We start from the raw sequence: 19149 nt of genomic DNA on the forward strand, positions 1-19149 counted from the left end.
CCAGAAAATCACTGGTCAGAGGTGAGTGTGTTGGCCATTACTAAGGTGGTGGTGCTGGGAAAGTTGAAAGGCATGAAGGAGAATAACTCAACTAGACCAGATAAACAACACCCCACTACAATTATTTATGTATGCAGGTGAGAGTACCAACACTACAACCACATACACTGTCTATAGGCAGTAACAATAATGCTACTGAACCACGGAAATCATCAACTCTAACTTTATTCCCAATCTCATACTAATTTTGAACATTTTGAACCTCAATGTAGTCAGTAATTCTCAATTTGTGTATCAGCAAGATAAGTAGTATAGACAAACAGCTAAATTCTACAAAATTACATCAACCTATGGCTTATTAGAATCACAGCTGTGGAAATGTCATTTGCCAAAGAGACAACAACCACAATGAAGCGAATGCTTTAATTCAGATAGTAAATGGTAAAAATCAAGCTTTTAAAACAAGTCCAATTGTTATACACTAAGTTGATGGTACATCTAATCGTAACCCGGCAGGTTAATGCAGGGGTCACCAATCTTTTGAGCACCGCATTTAATATTGACAATATTCTTGGGGACCAGCCGACCGGGGGGGGTGGGGGTGTTAACCATGACCGGAATACAGGTGATAAGTCAACTATAAGTCACTTATAAGTGGCTAATACACTCAATTTCGTTTCTAAAAGGGTTTATCTAACGAATTTAATATTATAATGCATATTTTCCTCACATTAATAGTCATAAGTCAATTATAACTCATTTATAAGTTAATAACATAACATTTTAAGCAATGTTTGGATATTAAACACACAGTGCATATTTTCCTCGTATGAACAAATAAAATCATTGCAACACACCAGTGAGAGGACAAGGTGAGGGCTGGAGATCCCCGTGCTGGGGCTGCGATGGTCACAGTCCGAAGAGAGCAACCAACCAAGTGAGGAGTGCAACGGGCACGTGCCCGCCCCCCTTGTAGGTAGGTAGGATCTATCTGCCGACAAAAGTTTGGCTCGAGCGATGATTTTCAGTAGATCACAGTGAGGTAGCTGCTCTGCTACTTACAAAACCCCGAGCCCGAATTAGGTCGTCTGCGAATATTTTAGCACCGGGTCCCCCACGAACATTTGGTGTGCGAAAGAGGTCTGCTCTCCAGGCCAGCCAGTATCAATGGTACTTCTGCCGGCCGCGCCAGACGGCCAGTTACCAGAAGCCAACCAGTGATCCCTGGCACTAGGGTATCACTGCATTTAGGTGACTGATGACCTCGCGTGGGTAATGACTTCACATGCGTAATGACCTCGCGTGAGTTCAAGTTCAACAGTGGGCGTGACAGGGAGTGAATAAAGGTGCAGCTGACTTGTATCATTTCCTATCGCCAAATCATATCGTTTCCCCGTAGCCCGGTAGCACATGCTTTGCGGCCCCGGTGGTTGAGGACCACTGGGTTAATGAAACCACTGTTGAATACAAATGAGGTGCCACAAGAACATGACAACCTTTAAATCCTGAGGAAAAAAATAATGGAAACAAAAGTACTCCATTTGATCATTACCCCTCACACTCCTAAGCCTGTTCCATATTAGCAATTTCTTTGAACTTTCCAACTCTGATTTATTCTTTTGTCTGATTAGCTGAGAAAATCTATCATCTTCTGTCAATCTCTATTAACAATTAAGTATGAAGACACGTATCTGATAGACAATTGTGAGTGAAGAAATTTCTCAGCTCGTGATTATCTACTTCTGGTACTTTGACTTCTGAACTCTCAGTCTAACAGAACACCCTCCCATTGTCAAGCACCTTAAAAATTGTAAGCAATTCACGGAAACTCCCTTCTTGGCTAAGTAGTTTATTCATTCATGGGAAATAAGAGCATGAATAACGGAAGTCATTTGGGCCCTTAGCAAAATCTGACATTCAACAAGATCACCTGGCGTTTTTTTTAAGGACCATAAATCCTTCCTTAGTCTGAGGAGAGGAAAATGATATATAAGCATATTCTGAACAATGCCCCACCTAATTATAGTAAAATGCTTTAATTCTGTACTCTTAAAAATCAACTTTCTCCAATTAGCCACAACACTTGCCCCAGGTCTGCTTTAATAACGTATCATAGCTTCTCAGTGCTTAAACAATCCTTTTCTCCTTCCCCCACCAGGGGATTAGTCAATATTTGGTTCAATTTTCTCCTGAGATACTTCTATATCTTTTAAACACTATTTTCACATCTCTATCGCAGAGAGTTGGTGTTCACTATCCATCAAGTACAAGTCACATTCAGACTATTATTGGCAGAGTAGAGATATGTCTCTGCCAAAGGAGGTGTAAGGCACTCCTTCCCTCTGCTAGCCTGCAGGTCACCCTTGGGCAAGGAGTAGCACCTGCTTAGTCCACCTGATCAGTCAGTGCAGCCATGGGAGTAAGTGTTGGATAGTCGTATGAGCAGCTGGTATCTATCAGAAGTCTTGTTTATGCGACCACTGACACCAGGCAAGCAATCTCTGAAGAGTATTGATACTCTGTGTCTTGTAAAGACACTGCCCAGAAGAAGCCAATGACAAACCACTTCAGTAGAAAAAATTGCCAAGAACACAATCATGGTCATGATTGCCCACATCATAGGACAAGCCACATAATGATGATGATGAAGGGAATAAATCTTTTTAACACTATTTTCATTAAGCCCTTAATACTTCTCTATTGCAGAAATATTGTTTATTACCCATTAAGTACAAAAACATACATTTAGTCTACTATTAGAGAGAAATCTGTAACACAGACATCCTGCCGATAATATTAGAACCTTTCCCCATAATAAATGTATGACACGACTTCATTTCCATTCCTAAGAACACAGCATTGGAACTTTAAACACTTACTTGATAGTGCTGGTGAGAGTAAAGTCCCTTGCCAAGATTCACCCTCAGATCCACAGAAATGTTAATCCAAATCCAAGGGTTCTCCAACTCGCAATGGCAAAACATGAGACTGGGAGAACTTCCAAGAACTGCACTGACATTCAACCCTGGTCTTATTCATCAGAATCAAAACATCTTAATTAGGGAGCATGTTTGTCTTTTAATTTAATATGACCTTTAACTTTTGTTAGTCAGTCAGACCACTTAATTACAATGGAATAAAAAGCAAGAAAAATTATGCTTTCATGTCGAGCAGTTACTTAAAAAGACAAGGTAGTTTATAATATTGTTGCAAATGATGTATGACTCTTCACTTAATTTTTTTAATCCAAGTATAACAAAGATAACCTAGTATGCAAACACAAAACTTTTAGGAGACCACATGAATTCAGTTCTCATTCAACAGAAGTATGCTCATACTGTGTGCAGCATTTTCTGACGTCACCATCAGGGATTCCATGATTAGAAATGGTATTCCTCAAGAAACATTCTGTCCTAACTTGCAAGAAATTGGATCCAAATTCTGCCTCAACACTAACTTTGGCACAAACACCTGGTATTTTCTGCTGGCAGAGCAAAAGACCTGACATGCTTAGAGAAAAACTACAAGCAGCCATCTCCTGACTAAGGTGACAACAGTCAGCAATAAACATAAGCACACAGAATACCAATCGATGTTCTTATCTAACATGTACACAGCCCAGAGGTCTGGTGGAACTGCTATCCCTAACACAGATCATTCCAAACACCGGCAGAAATCAGGGATCAATTTTGTAGCCTCTTACCTTGTGTGCTATGTGACATACCAAATGTTATATTTGTTCTTTAAGCCTCCAGGGGAAATTTAATGAGCCATTTAGAGATAATTAATTACATCTCAACTTGGTTGAAATCAAAAATACCCAGTTTCACTTCACCTAAATGAAAAAGCCAATTGAGAGAAAAGATTTGTTACTGGTATTTCCTTATACTTAAAGCCCAATTAAATTAGATTATCAAAATACCCAAAGAAAAGATGGATTTCAGGACAAAGAGCTGGGAAAATAAGACATCAAAACATGGTGTTTAAGATATTAACCACTCCCCTCCACTCCCAGGTCTTGGCCCAACACTGACAAAAGGAATACAAACAAAATGCTCTTCTGCAAAAATGTATGGTATTTTTAATCTCACTATATTAAAAGCCATTCTAACAAAACCCTGTGCTTAAAATGAATATAAATTTGCTCTTTAAGAAATCAAAACTATAAGAGCATTTTCCCCAGAAGTAAATCCAAACCATAATAAGAACATTTTCTCCAGAAGGCTATCTAACTTATCCAAAGTGGGAAGACAGCCAAGTTTGTAAAATCAATCAAATTTTGTTTCAATGTCCAACAGCCTCGTCTTTGCATGACTCAAGAACTTTAAACAAGATAACCAAAATAGAATAGTATTAGAACAACATAACGACACTTAATAAATTAACTGAATCTATTTAACAATGATCATCCCAGAACAAACCTTCTATAGATGAAGATTATCAAAATTTCACCAAAGCCATGTTATTAGAAGTGGTAAATACTCCTTCCCTTATTTAAATCCAGTTCATACTATGATGTGGAACTAAAATTTCAAGCACAAGACTTTTCTCACCAAATCAATGTCAAGTTTTACTGTGAAGTTCCTGAAGTGTTTTCTAGCAATGACTATTGCATTAAAACAAAAGCAGATTCATTACCACTTAAAGTTCAGCTCAAAGACAAATGGAAATAATGCAACAAGGTTAATTAAAGCTTCCAACTTTAGTATTAGGTAAAAATCCCATTGAATTTGCATTTGAGCACATCTACACAGATCATTGTTACAGGAAAGCAGCATCCATCACCAGGACCTCCACCACCCAGGGCATGGTTCTTCGCACTGCTGCCATCGGGATGGAGGTACACGAGCCTCAGAGCTCACACTACCAGGTCCAGGAACAGTTATTACCCCTCAACCATCAGGCTCCTGAACCAGAGGGGATAACTTCATTCAACTTCACTTGCTCTATCACTGACCTGCTCCCACAAACTCTGGACTCATGTCATGATGTTCATTGCTCATTTATTTACCAGTATCATTTCTTTTTGTATTTAGTTGTTGTCTCTTGCACATTGGTTGTATGTCCAGTTGGTGCTGTCTTTCATTAATTCTATTATGGCTATTGGACTTAACGTAAATACCAACAAGAAAATTAATCTCAGGGTTGTAAATGATGACAATATATGTACTTTGATAATAAATTTGCTTTGAAATTTGAAATAGATTTTGAGTACATATTAGGATATGGACTACTTAGAAATGAGTGTAAAGAAATGGCAGAAAATGACTAAACTGGACTAGGGCGAGGTGTGGCACTTTGGGAGGTCATAAGCAAGGGGAAAGTAGTCAGCCCTCCTTATCCGTGAGTTCCGCATCTGCCCATTCAACCAACCGCGAATCGAGAAAACCTGAAAGTGCTCTTCCAGCACTTGTTGTTCCAGCATGTACAGACTTTATTTCCTTGTCATTATTCCCTAAACAATGCAGTATAACAACTATTATACATAGCATTTACATTGTATTAGATATTATAAGTAATCTAGAGATGATTTAAAGTATACGGGAGGATGTGCGTGGGTTATCGTGGATCGGGATCGGAAAAAATCGTAAGTTCTCTTAGAAAGCAAGTCGGAACAGGTACATCCAGTATTATTTAGTGTCAGTTAGTCAAACGTTTGTCTTGGTATATAGTATATATTTCACGTTTCTATGCATATAAAACACTTAAGAACGCTCAGAAGCCAGTGACAGACCGTTTTTGACTGCGCTCTCCATCTGTGCCGGATTAATGCAGAGGCTCAAAAACCAAAACCCACTAATTAAACCACTGCGTTGCTTAGTAATAATTGTAGCTTTCATCGGGGCAGGGCCTTTCTCACTTTATCCTGTAAAATTGTTCCCATCGTTGACCGACATAGCCTAACTCTTTTACAATGACTTATGGCGTTTCACCTTTTTCCAATCGCTTTATTATTTCCACTTTATTTTCAATCATGATTGTGACTATTTTCGTGAACAGAAACACTGCAGATTCAGAGCTCCGCTGCTGGGTCCTAATGTCCACCGCACGGAGACAGGTTAAATAAGGTCTGGTGTTCCGCTGGATCCTAAGGTCCACCGCATTAAGACAGGTTGAATAAGGGACTTGAGTATCTTCATTTTTTGGTATCCACAAGGGGTCCCGGAACCAATCCCTCGTGGATAAGGAGGGCCGACTGTATACAGTAAATGACAAGAGCATTGTTGATCAGAGGGATCTTTGGTTGCAAGTCTGCAGCTTCCTGAAAGAAGCAACATAAGTTGATAGGGAGTATGGCATAGTTACTTTCACCTGCCAGGATGTTGAATACACACGTCAAAAAGCCAGCTTGGAAGATGTATAACAATTTTGGTTAGGCCATAACTGGAGAAATGCATTTGGCCCCGATCACTGCATTACAGGAAGAATGTGAAGACTTTGGAAAAGGTACAGATGAGATTCACCAGGACATTGCCCAGCTTAGAGAGGATTAACTACGAAGAGAGGCTGGACAAATGTGATTGTTTACTCTGAACCATCAGAGGCAGAGGGATGACCCAACACAACCATAAAATATTGAGACAAAGACAGGATGGTGTGTTATTCCCCAGGGAAGAAATATCAAATACTAAAGGGCAAAGCTATAAGGTATGAGTGGGGAAAGTTGAGATTTGAGGCAATTTTTTTTTTTTTTACTTTTAGAGGGATAGGTACCTAGAATGCACTGCCAGGAGAGGTGGTAGAAGTAGATCCAATAATAACATTTAGAAGCATTTGAACAGGGATATCAACAGAAGAGATGAAGACAGAGGAATATGGACCTTGTACAGGCAGATTGGATTAGTTAGATTACCATGGTTGAAGGACCTATTCCTCTGCTTGTGTGCTGCTACTCCTGTGCTGTACAGTTCTGAATGTTGATAGGTATGTATTGACATAACACCTTTCTTACATTTCATTTTTCATTGGTAATGAGTTGAAGTGACATTATTAATCAATAACACAAGCTTCAGAATGCCACATTATGTGAGAACCAACTACACTTCATTGTCTAAAGGGTGCAGGGATATCCTGCAGTCATGGGACACTACATTAAATCGCAGCAAGAGGCGGAGAGGGAAGAGGTAAAAGAAGCTCGGAGAGAAGCTGTTTTTTTTCCAACCTATCGCGGCAAAGAGGCTAGACTGTGCAGGCGCATGACATAGCGCGCCAAAGGTTTAAAATGAAAGACCGCCCATATACAGCGGCCATTGTCGGAGTGGACTGAGGCAGAGTGGGTCAGCTTTGGCTCAATCAGGCTTCGGCGAGAACAGGCAGAGGCCAGATTTGAATGGGGCACAACTGCACAAGCGCATGAAATTCGGCCCGTGAGGCAGTGAGATAATTTAAATAGCGAGCAGAGGCTGAGTACAACCTTCACTCCAGGTGAGGTCAGGCCGGGTAAACTCCTTTGATTAATCTAATAAGATTAGGAGTAGTTAATGGCGGCAGCAGTTAGGGCAGTTGAGTGCTCCGTTTGCAGTATGTGGGAAGTCAGGGTGAGCACAGCTGTCACTGATGACTACACCTGCAAAAGGTGCATCCAGCTGCAGCTCCTGACAAACCGTGTTAGGGAGCTGGAGCTGGATGAACTTCGGATCATTCGGGAGGCAGAAATAGACAGGAGTTTCAGAGATAAAGTCACCCCAAGAAGTCAGGAGACAGGTAGTTGGGTGACTGTCAGGAGAGGGAAGGGGAATAGACAGGAAGAGCAGAGCACCCCTGTGGCCATTCCCATCAACAATAAGTATACCGCTTTGGAAACTGTTGGTGGGGATGACCTATCAGGGTGAAGTTGTAGTGACTGCTGTTATGAGTGACGAACAGACCTGATGGTCAATGGGGTGCAGAGTTAACCATTCCCAACCCCCCCTCCTGAGAACAATGAACTATTGGGGGAGGGGGAGAGGGGGAGAGAGGGGGAGAGAGGGGGAGAGAGGGGGAGAGAGGGGGAGAGAGGGGGAGAGAGGGGGAGAGAGGGGGAGAGAGGGGGAGAGAGGGGGAGAGAGGGGGAGAGAGGGGGAGAGAGGGGGAGAGAGGGGGAGAGAGGGGGAGAGAGGGGGAGAGAGGGGGAGAGAGGGGGAGAGAGGGGGAGAGAGGGGGAGAGAGGGGGAGAGAGGGGGAGAGAGGGGGAGAGAGGGGGAGAGAGGGGGAGAGAGGGGGAGAGAGGGGGAGAGAGGGGGAGAGAGGGGGAGAGAGGGGGAGAGAGGGGGAGAGAGGGGGAGAGAGGGGGAGAGAGAAAACACAGGCAAGAACATCTGCTACAGATAAGAGGGGGAGAGAGACTGTTGATTTACTGTATTTTGACTCTTCCTGGATTATTTACCTTCCACTACAAGGACTTTACTTTGCTCGTTAACATTCTTCAGGAGATAGCAGGAGTGGCCTGATTTGATGGACACAGTCATTCACAGTTGATGGATAGCTGAGACCCTGTGAGTGGGGATAAAAGACAGGTCTGGAGAGACACCCTTCAGACACACTAGTGGACACTGACTGTGTGTAGGGAACCCACAGAAAGGTGGGGGCTTCGGAGACTGAACCAGGAGATCGGTCAGTAAAGCTCACAGTGTTACAGCAGGGCCAGTGGGGACGTGTGTGTGTCCACTCATGCCAGAGTGACGAGTCCACCACAGAAGAACGGTCTAGCTGAAGACCAAAGGGGTCATAACTGAATGGCCACAACGACACAACGGATTAAGAAAGCCACAAAAGGTTTGTCTGCCACAGCTGGTGCTGTTACATCTCGCTTGCTCTCTCTCTCCCCCCAACGATTTCAATACAACCATAACCACCTCAGCATTTATGAACTGAACTCCATACTTTCCTATGACAATTCATTTACTCCTAAACATCGATAGAGCTTGGTTATTATTGATTATTATTATTCCTACACTTTTAGGTTTATTACTGCTAACTTGTTTTATACGTATATTTGCATTTTTGATATTGTATTGTGTAGTTTACTAATAAACACCTTTCGTTTGGTACCACCAGACTCCAACGGATTCTTCTTTCACTGCTGGTCAAACACCCAGTTACGGGGTATATAACAAATTGGGGGCTCGTCCTGGATTTGATTACCAAATTGAGGGGCCAGTGAATCGGGATAAAAGTCCCTTATCTGATCTGGTTGTGTGGATAACCAAATGGGAAAACAGCAGCGATGGAAATTGACAAATTTTTAAAAGACCTGACTTCGGGGGCATTACAGGATGCCAGGAAGGCGGAATTGGTGAGCATTTAAAACGATTAAATCTCTCGGTGAAATTGTCGATGAGCAGGTTGGATATACAGAGAGCAATAGCTGTACATTATGTATCCGAGGGTGTGTTTACGTCGGATGTATTGGACCTGCTCCCTGAGAAAAAAACAGTCGAGTGTGAGCTTTAGATACAGATAGAAAGATTAAGGTTGGCTGCGGAGAAGGAGAAGAGGGAGCATGAGCTCCAGATACTCCAGATAGAGGAGATAGAAGCTGCAAGGTAGAGAGAAGAAGCTGATAGGCAGAGGGAGGACAGAGAGAAAGAGAGGCAGGTTACACTGGAAATGGTTAAAGGCATCGCAGGGAAGAGACCGGGTTGCAAACCCAAATGAGGGGTTCAAGATTAGTCAGGAGATCCAGTTGGTACCTCCATTCGAGGAGATGGATGTCAATAAGTTCTTCCTTCATTTTGAGAAAGTGGCTGTGAATCAGAACTGGCCTAAGGGGAAATGGGCTGTTCTGTTACAGAGCATACATAGGGGGAAGGCTCAACAAGCGTTTTCGGCATTGTCTATGGATGAGTCTAAGGATTATGAGGAAGTAAAAAGGGCTGCATTGAGGAGTTATGAGTTGGTGCCAAAAGTTCCGGAACTTGAGAAAGCCATGGACCCACACGTATTTAGAGTTTGCCCGTGAGATGCAAATATATTGTGAGCGTTGGCGAGCCTCAAAAGGGGTCGTCTGAGATTATGATAAACTATTACAGTTAATACTGATGGAGCAGTTCAAAGGTTGTATCCCTGAGAGTATGAAGACGTACTTGGATGAGAAGGAGACAGTGACTCTTTCTGCAACTGTCAAATTAGCAGACGAGTATGCCTTAACCCACAAAACAAAGTTTTCCCTAAATAAGAGCTACCAGAAAGGCAGTAGGGAAGGCAGAGAAAGCCCACCGGCTAAGGCAGAGAATAAGCCGGGAGCTAGTGGAAAAGGTGAGGAGGAAAAGTAGGCAGGCAGGAAGGTTCCCAACTTTATGTGTTATAATTGTGGGAAAGCTGGTCATATAGCATCTAAGTGCTTTGCTCCGAAGAAGGAGACAGGAAAAGGGAAAACGGCAGTCCCGAATGGTTGCACTGAGTCGATCAACAGATCAATGAGGAAGGCAAAGGTAGATAGAGTACAAGAGGGGCATGAGAAGTTTATCTCGGAAGGGACGGTGTCTGTGAAGGAGGGTGAAACCCCAGTTCCAGTGTGGATCTGGAGAGATACTAGGGCTGATCAGTCATTGATTCTAAGGAAGGTGTTAGACTTCAGTCCCGAGACTGAGACGGGTGAGGTTGTGTTAAGAGGTATCGGAAAAGGGACCGAGGCGGTACCTTTGAACAGGATGTTTCTGAAATGTGACCTGGTATCTGGACCAATCGAAATAGGGGTGCGGTCGAAACTACCGATGGACAGCGTGGATGTCCTACTTGGTAACGATCTGGCAGGTGGTGACGTGTATTCAGCAGTGAAATTAACAAGTAAGCCTGTAAGTGCTGAGGACCCGCCCATAGATTCCAAGATTTATCCCGCATGCGCAATCACTCGCATGTCTAGAAAGGCGGCTGAGAAACGAGACAGTTTAAATGAGTCCAGGGTTGATTTAGCAGAGACATTTTTGCCAACCTTGAATGAAAAAGGGGTTACCGGAGAAGGAAAAGGATAGTGGGGTTAAGGAAAGTAAAGGAGAGGAGGTAGATCTACCATTAGCAAGGAGGAATTTTATAAAGGAACAGAGTCGTGATGAGGAGCTTGTGGCATTGAAAGAATCAGCACTTTCTGAGGTAGAGATTGATAAGGAACCGGGGGATACTATCTGAAGGAGGGAGTGTTAATGAGGAAGTGGAGGCCGACCATGGTGCCAGTCAATGAGGACTGGGCAGTGGTACACCAAGTGGTGGTTCCGAAGGTTCATCGGAATGAAATTTTGAACTTGGCTCACAAGCGACCTCTAAGTGAACACTTGGGAGTAAGGAAGACAGGTTATGAAAGGTTATGAAAGATTTTTATTGGCCAAATACGAGGAAGGATATTGTTGACTATTGTAAAAGGTGCCATACTTATCAGGTGGTAGGAAAGCCAAATCAGGTTATTCCTAAGGCACCCCTCAGACCCATACCCGCCTTTAGGGAGCCTTTTTCCTGAATCATTGTGGATTTTGTGGGTCCTTTGCCTAGAACCGCGAGCAGGCGGCAGTATGTCATGACCATGATGTGTGCTGCTACTCGATTCCCAGAGGCTGTGCCCCTGGGGAACATTAGGACTCCTGCGGTAGTAAAGGCACTCATTAAATTTTTCACCACGGTAGGGTTACCTAGAGAGATACAGTCAGATCAGGGGAGTCCCATGGATTTCAACAAATGTTGACACAGATGGGAGTTAAACAAATTCTAGCCTCTGCATACCACCCGGAATCTCAAGGAGCGTTGGAAAGATTCCACACAACTTTAAAGACTATGATTAAAATTTACTGTCAGGAAAACACTCGTGACTGGGATGATGCATTACCGCTTCTGTTATTTGCAGTGAGGGACACAGTTCAGGAATCTCTGGGGTTCAGTCGATTTGAGCTCGTTTTTGGTCACAGGCCCAGAGGATCTTTAACCTTACTCAAAGAAAAATGGTCTAGTCCAAATGTGCAAGTCAACGTGATTGACTATGTTTCAAGGTTCCGTAAAAGGCCCCATAAAGTTTGCGAGTTTGCAAAGCAAAATCTTAGACTCCCAGACTAAAATGAAACACTGGTATGATAAACGAGCCCGAGAGCAAGAATTTCAAGTGGGCAATAAGGTTTTGGTCCTGTTCCCTGTAGCTACCAACCCCCTACAGTCGAAGTTTCAAGGGCCGTATAAAGTGATTAAGAAAATAGACCCTCTGAATTATGCGATCGAAACTCCTGATAGACAAAAGCCGAGCCGGTTGGCTCACGTTAACATGCTAAAGGGTTATCATAATGCGACCCCCACGGTGGTCGGTGCGGTCACGAAGACCAATGAGGCAGAAAGGATTGGTAAGGAGGGGTCCAAGCGTTTTGAAAAGATAAGCATAGTACCCACCAGACTAGAGAACTCTGTTATTTTGGCCAACTTTGCTGATAAAGTCAGTCACTTGGAGCCTGAACAAAGAGAGCAGCTGACACAGCTAATTAACCGGCATGCAGATTTATGCCCAGATGTTCCTAGGAGGTGCCAAGTAACAGACCATGATGTTATTGTTACCTCAGCCCAGCCGATTAAACAATCCCCTTATCGGATGAACTTGGAAAAGAGCAAGCTAGTGGAAAAAGAAATTGAGCATATGCTAGCTGCTGGTATTATTCGTGAATCTTCCTCTGCATGGGCATCTCCATGCGTGGTTGTACCGAAGCCGGAGAGTAGTATAAGATTCTGTACAGATTACAGAAAGGTGAATGCCATCACACAATCAGATACTTACCCTATCCCCAGGGTGGATGATTGTATTGATAAAGTGGGTAAAGCAAGATACATCACTAAGATTGACCTGCTAAAGAGATACTGGTGTGATCCTTTGACTGACAGGGCTCGAGAAATTTCAGCCTTTGTCACACCATCAGGGTTTTATGAATACAATGTGTTGCCATTCGGAATGAAAAACGCTCCGGGGACATTTCAGAGAATGATTGACGCTGTGATTAAAGGGTTAACAAACACAAAGGCTTACGTAGAAGATGTAGTAGTTTGGAGTGACACTTGGGATGAGCGCATTGAAGCTGGGGAGTAACTGTTTAAACGAATGTCTGCAGCCCACCTCACAGTGAACCTCGCAAAGAGTGAGTTTGGCCACGCCACGATCACGTATCTGAGGTATGTGGTAGGACAGGGGCAATTGGCTCCTGTGCAGGCTAAAGTACAGGCTATTTCCGAGGTTCCTGTCCCAACAAGAGGGCATTGAGAAGGTTTTTGGACATGGTGGGGTACTATTGAAAATTTTGTAAAAACTTGTGGACACTGCCCTCCTGCATACAAAGCTCCTGCAGAAGGAAGAAAAATTTGAGTGCAGCAGTCTTTGTCAGGAAGCTTTTGAGAAGTTGAAAACCATATTGTGCCACCACCCTGTGTTAAAAGCACCTGATCTCTTGAAACCTTTCTCCCTGGCGACTGATGCAAGTGATGAGGCTGCAGGGGCAGTCCTATTGCAGAAAGCAGGGGATGGAGTGGAACACCCAGTGGCGTATTTCCCTCGAAAGTTCGATGTGCATCAGAGAAATTACTCCACTGTGAAGAAAGAATTGTTGGCACTTATCTGGGAAATTCAGCATTTTGAGGTCTACATCTGTGCAGCACAGAGACCAGTAATTGTTTATACTGATCACAACCCTTTGGTATTCTTGGCTAACATGAAAAATAAAAATACGAGGTTATTAAGTTGGAGTCTGTTGTTACAGGAATTCAATTTTAAAATACAACATGTAAAGGGGAGTGACAATGTAATTGCTGATTGTTTATCTAGATGTTAATTTGAAAGTGTATCTATTATTCTTGTATTTAAGACCACTTCTGTATTTTGTTAATCTCTGTAATTCAGTAATATCCTTCATTAGTTAATTTTCACTCTGGTGAAAATTCCCAGAAGGATGGGGGTGTTAAGAGTGACGAACAGACCTGATGGTCAATGGGGTGCAGAGTTAACCATTCCCAACCCCCCTCCTGAGAACTACAAACTATTGCTGTTGCTATGCTGCTCATGGAGAGGGGGAGAGGGGGAGAGGGGGAGGGGGGGAGGGGGGGAGGGGGGGAGGGGGGGAGGGGGGGAGGGGGGGAGGGGGAGAGGGGGAGAGGGGGAGAGGGGGAGAGGGGGAGAGGGGGAGAGGGGGAGAGGGGGAGAGGGGGAGAGGGGGAGAGGGGGAGAGGGGGAGAGGGGGAGAGGGGGAGAGAGATGAAACACAGGCAAGAACATCTGCTACAGATAAGAGGGGGAGAGAGACTGTTGATTTACTGTATTTTGACTCTTCCTGGATTATTTACCTTTCAGTACAAGGACTTTACTTTGCTCGTTAACATTCTTCAGGAGATAGCAGGAGTGGCCTGATTTGATGGACACAGTCATTCACAGTTGATGGATAGCTGAGACCCTGTGAGTGGGGATAAAAGACAGGTCTGGAGAGAAACCCTTCAGACACACTAGTGGACACTGACTGAGTGTAGGAAACCCACAGAAAGGTGGGGGCTTCGGACCGAACCAGGAGATCGGTCAGTAAAGCTCACAGTGTTACAGCGGGGGGGGGGGGGGGGGTTGGTGGTGGTGGTGTGTGCGTGCGTGTCCACTCATACCAGCGTGACGAGTCCACCACAGAAGAATGGTCTAGCTGAAGACCAGAGGGGTCATCACTGAATGGCCACAACGATACGACAGATTAAGAAAGCCACAAAAGGTTTGCCCGCCACAGCTGTTGCTGTTACATCTCGCTCATTCTCTCTCTCCAATGATTTCAATACAACAACCATAACCACCTCAGCATTTATGAACTGAACTCTATACGTTCCTATGACAATTCATTTACCCCTAGTCATTGATAGAGCTTATTATTGATTATTATTCCTATACTTTTAGATTTATTATTGCTAACTTGTTTTATATGTATATTTGTATTTTTGATATTGTATTGTGTAGTTTACTAACAAACACCTCTAGTTTGGTACCAACAGCCTCCAACAGATTCTTCTTTCTCTGCTGGTCAGACACCCATTTACGGGGTACATAATACTGCATCTCTGGCACCGAGACTGGACCCTCAGCTCAGAAGGGAAGGAGGAAAAAGTGGAGAGCAGTAGTGATAGGGGATTCGATAGATAAGAGATTCTGTGTAAAAGATCGAGAATCCAGGATGGTTTGTTGCCTCCCTGGTGCCAGTGTCCGCGATATCTCGGATCGAGTTCTCAGTATTCTTGAGAGGGAGGGTGAGCAGCCAGATGTCGTGGTTCATGTCGGGACCAATGACGTGGGTAGGAAGAGTGAGGAGGTCCTGAAAGGTGAGTTTAGGGAGCTAGGTGCCAAGGTTAAGGACAGGACCTCCAGGATAGCAATCTCAGGATTGCTACCTGTGCCACGTGCAGATGGGTTTAGAAATAGTAAGATAGTGCAGATCAACAAGTGGCTGAAGACATGGTGCAGGAGGGAGGGTTTCAGATTTATAGATAATTGGGCAGTTTTCCAGGGAAGGTGGAACCTGTTCCGGTGGGATGGTTTACATCTGAACTGGAGGGGGACAAATATTCTTGCAGGTAGATTTGCTAGAGAGGCTCCAGTGGATTTAAACTAGATATGGGGGGGGGGGGGGGGGGGAGGAGGGGAACCAGAGTGTAGGAACAGATCTATGGGAGAAGGAAGAAAAAGGCAGTAAAGTTCTTTATATTGTTAGAGATAAACAGAGAGGAAGAGGTGGAGAATTTCTTAAATGCATTTATTTTAATGCTAGGAGCACTGTAAGAAAGGTGGACGAACTTAAGAGCACGGATTGATACCTGGAAATATGATGTTGTAGCTATTGGTAAAACATGGTTGCAGGAGGGGTGTGATTGGCAACTAAATATTCCTGGATTTCGTTGCTTCAGGTGTGATAGAATCAGAGGGACAAGAGGGGGAGGTGTTGCATTGCTTGTCAGAGAAAATATTACAGCGGTGCTCTGGCAGGATAGATTAGAGGGCTCGTCTAGGGAGACTATTTGGGTGGAATTGGAATGGGAAAGATGTAGTAACTCCTATAGGGGTGTATTATAGACCACCTAATGGGGAGCAAAAATTGGGAGAGCAAATTTGCAAGGAGATAGCATATATTTGTAGTAAGCACAGGATTGTGTGTGGGAGATATTAATTTTCCACACACAGACTGGGAAGCCCATACTGTAAAAGGGATGGACGGTTTGGAGTTTGTAAAATGTGTGCAGGATAGTTTTTTGCAGCAATGCATAGAGGTACCAACTAGAGAAGAGGCAGTGTTGGATCTTCTGTTAAGGAATGAAATAGGTCAGGTGACAGAGGTATGTGTTGGGGAGCTCTTCGGGTCCAGTGATCACAATGCCATTAGATTCAATATAATTATGGAGAAGGATAGGACTGGACCCAGGGTTAAGATTTTTGATTGGAGAAAGGCTAACTTTGAGGAGATGAGAAAGGATTTAGAAGGAACGGATTGGGACAATTTGTTTTATGGGAAGGATGTAATAGAGAAATGCTGGTCATTTAAAGATGAAATTCTGAGGGTACAGAATCTTAATATTCCTGTTAGGTTGAAAGGAAAGGTTAAAAGTCTGAGAGCCATGGTTTTCAAGGGATATTGGAAACTTGGCTAGGAAAAGAGATATCTACAATAAATATAGGCAGCATGGACTAAATGAGGTGCTCAAGGAATATAAAGAATGTAAGAAGAATCTTAAGAAAGAAATTAGAAAAGCTAAAAGAAGATATGAGGTTGCTTTGGCAAGTAAGGTGAAAATAAATCTGAAGGGTTTCTACAGTTATATTAATAGCAAAAGGATAGTGAGGGATAAAAATTATCCCGAAGAGAATCAGAGTGGACAGCTATGCGTGGGACCGAAAGAAATGGGGGAGATTTTGAACAATTTCTTTTCTTCGGTTTTCACTAAGGAGAAGGATATTTAATTGTGTAAGGTAAGGGAAACAAGTAGGGATGTTATGGAAACTATGACGATTAAAGAGGAGGAAGTACTGGCACTTTTAAGGAATATAAAAGTGGATAAATCTCCAGGTCCTTACAGGATATTCCCTAGGACCTTGAGGGAAATTAGTGTAGAAATAGCAGGGGCTCTGACAGAAATATTTCAAATGTCATTAGAAATGGGGATGGTGCTGGAGGATTGGCGTATTGCTCATGTGGTTCCATTGTTTAAAAAGGGTTCTAAGAGTAAACCTAGCAATTATAGGCCTGTCAGTTTGACATCAGTGGTGGGTAAATTAATGGAAAGTATTCTTAGAGATGGGATATGTAATTATCTGGATAGACAGGGTCTGATTAGGAACAGTGAGCATGGATGTGTGTGTGGAAGGTCATGTTTGACAAATCTTATTGAATATTTTGAAGAGGGTACGAGGAAAATTGACGAGGGTAAAGCAGTGGATGTTGTCTATATGGACTTCAGTAAGGCCTTTGACAAGGTTCTGCACAGAAGGTTAGTTAGGAAGGTTCAATCGTTAGGCATTACTACTGAAGCAGTAAAATGGATTCAACAGTAGCTAGATGGTAGATGCCCGAGAGTAGTGGTGGATAACTGTCAGGTTAGAGGCTGGTGACTAGTGGTGTGCATCAGGGATCTGTACTGGGCCCAATGTTGTTTGTCATATACATTAATGATCTGGATGATGGGGTGGTAAATTGGATTAGCAAGTATGCCGATGATACTAAGGTAGGAGGCATTGTGGATAATGAAGTAGGTTTTCAAAGTTTGCAGAGAGATTTAGAAGAGTGGGCTGAGCGATGGCAGATGGAGTTTAATGCTGATAAGTGAGAGGTGCTACATTTTGGTAGGAATAATCAAAATAGGACATACATGTTAAATGGTAGGGCATTGAAGAATGCAGTAGAATAGAGTGATCTAGGAATAATGGTGCATAGTTCCCTGAAGGTGGAATCTCATGTGGATAGGGTGGTGAAGAAAACTTTTGGTATGTTGGCCTTTATAAATCAGAGCATTGAGTATAGAAGTTGGGATGTAATGTTAAAATTGTACAAGGCATTGGTAAGGCCGAATTTGGAGTATTATGTACAATTCTGGTCACCGAATTATAGGAAAAATGTCTACAAAATAGAGTACAGAGAAGAATGTTACCTGGGTTTCAGCACCTAAGTTATAGGGAAAGATTGAACAAGTTAGGTCTTTATTCTTTGGAGCGTAGAAGGTTGAGGGGGGACTTGTTAGAGGTATTTAAAATTATGAGGGGGATAGATAGAGTTGACGTGGATAGGCTTTTTCCATTGAGAGTAGGGGAGATTCAAACAAGAGGACATGAGTTGAGAGTTAGGGGGCAAAAGTTTAAGGTAGCACAAGGGGGAATTTCTTTAATTAGAACGGTAGCTGTGTAGAACGAGCTTCCAGTAGAAGTGGTAGAGGCAGGATTGGTATTGTCATTGAAAGTAAAATTGGATAGGTATATGGACAGGAAAGGAATGGAGGGTAATGGGCTGAATGTGGGTCGGTGGGACTAAGTGAGAGTAAATGTTTGGCACAGACTGGAAGGGATGAGATGGCCTGCTTCTGTGCTGTAATTGTTATATGGTTATATGGAAGGAAATCAGAATAAAGGGGATGGGTACAAGCTGGCACGTGATAGGTGAATATGACAGGTTATCATCTCCCAGTTTCTAACTTATCCCCCGCCTCTCACCTGCTCCTGACTTGGTTTCGCCTACCATCTGGTGGCTTGTAATCCTTCAACTACCCTTCCCACCTTCCTATTCTGGCTTCTGCCCCTTTCCTTTCCAATCCCAATGAAAGGCTTTGGTCCGAAACATCGATCGTTTATTCCGCACCATAGATGCTGCCTGACTCCAGTGTTTTGTGTGTATTTACAAGCAAACTCCCTGTTCAAGCATTTGGGTGAAGGAATTTTCTCCTTACATAATTCACAAATCATGATCCAAAAATTTGAGATATGTAATAAATTTTGCTTTCATGGAATCCAAGAAATAAAATTTAATTTTTTTTTTAAACGACTTGTCCCCTCTGCCCCCACTCTTAGTGTTGCACTAGTCACCTGTACTGCATTGTTACCTGTGGAACAAAGCTGTGAAGAACATAGATACCTCATGTTCCTAAAGCAATACTTTAACAGTCAATCAGTGGCTGTGAAGCACTTTGCCATGTCTTGAGATATCTCCAGAAAGAACT

General features: G+C 43.1%; 1 protein-coding gene across 2 annotated transcripts in view; it reads right to left on the reverse strand.

Moving 5' to 3' along the window:
• cdk13 (cyclin dependent kinase 13) overlaps window positions 1-19149 on the reverse strand; it is a 148543-nt gene that overhangs the window by 121545 nt on the left and 7849 nt on the right. The window lies entirely within an intron of this gene.

This window comes from Hypanus sabinus, chromosome 1 (assembly GCF_030144855.1).
Source record: "Hypanus sabinus isolate sHypSab1 chromosome 1, sHypSab1.hap1, whole genome shotgun sequence".
NCBI classification, from domain to species: domain Eukaryota; kingdom Metazoa; phylum Chordata; class Chondrichthyes; order Myliobatiformes; family Dasyatidae; genus Hypanus; species Hypanus sabinus.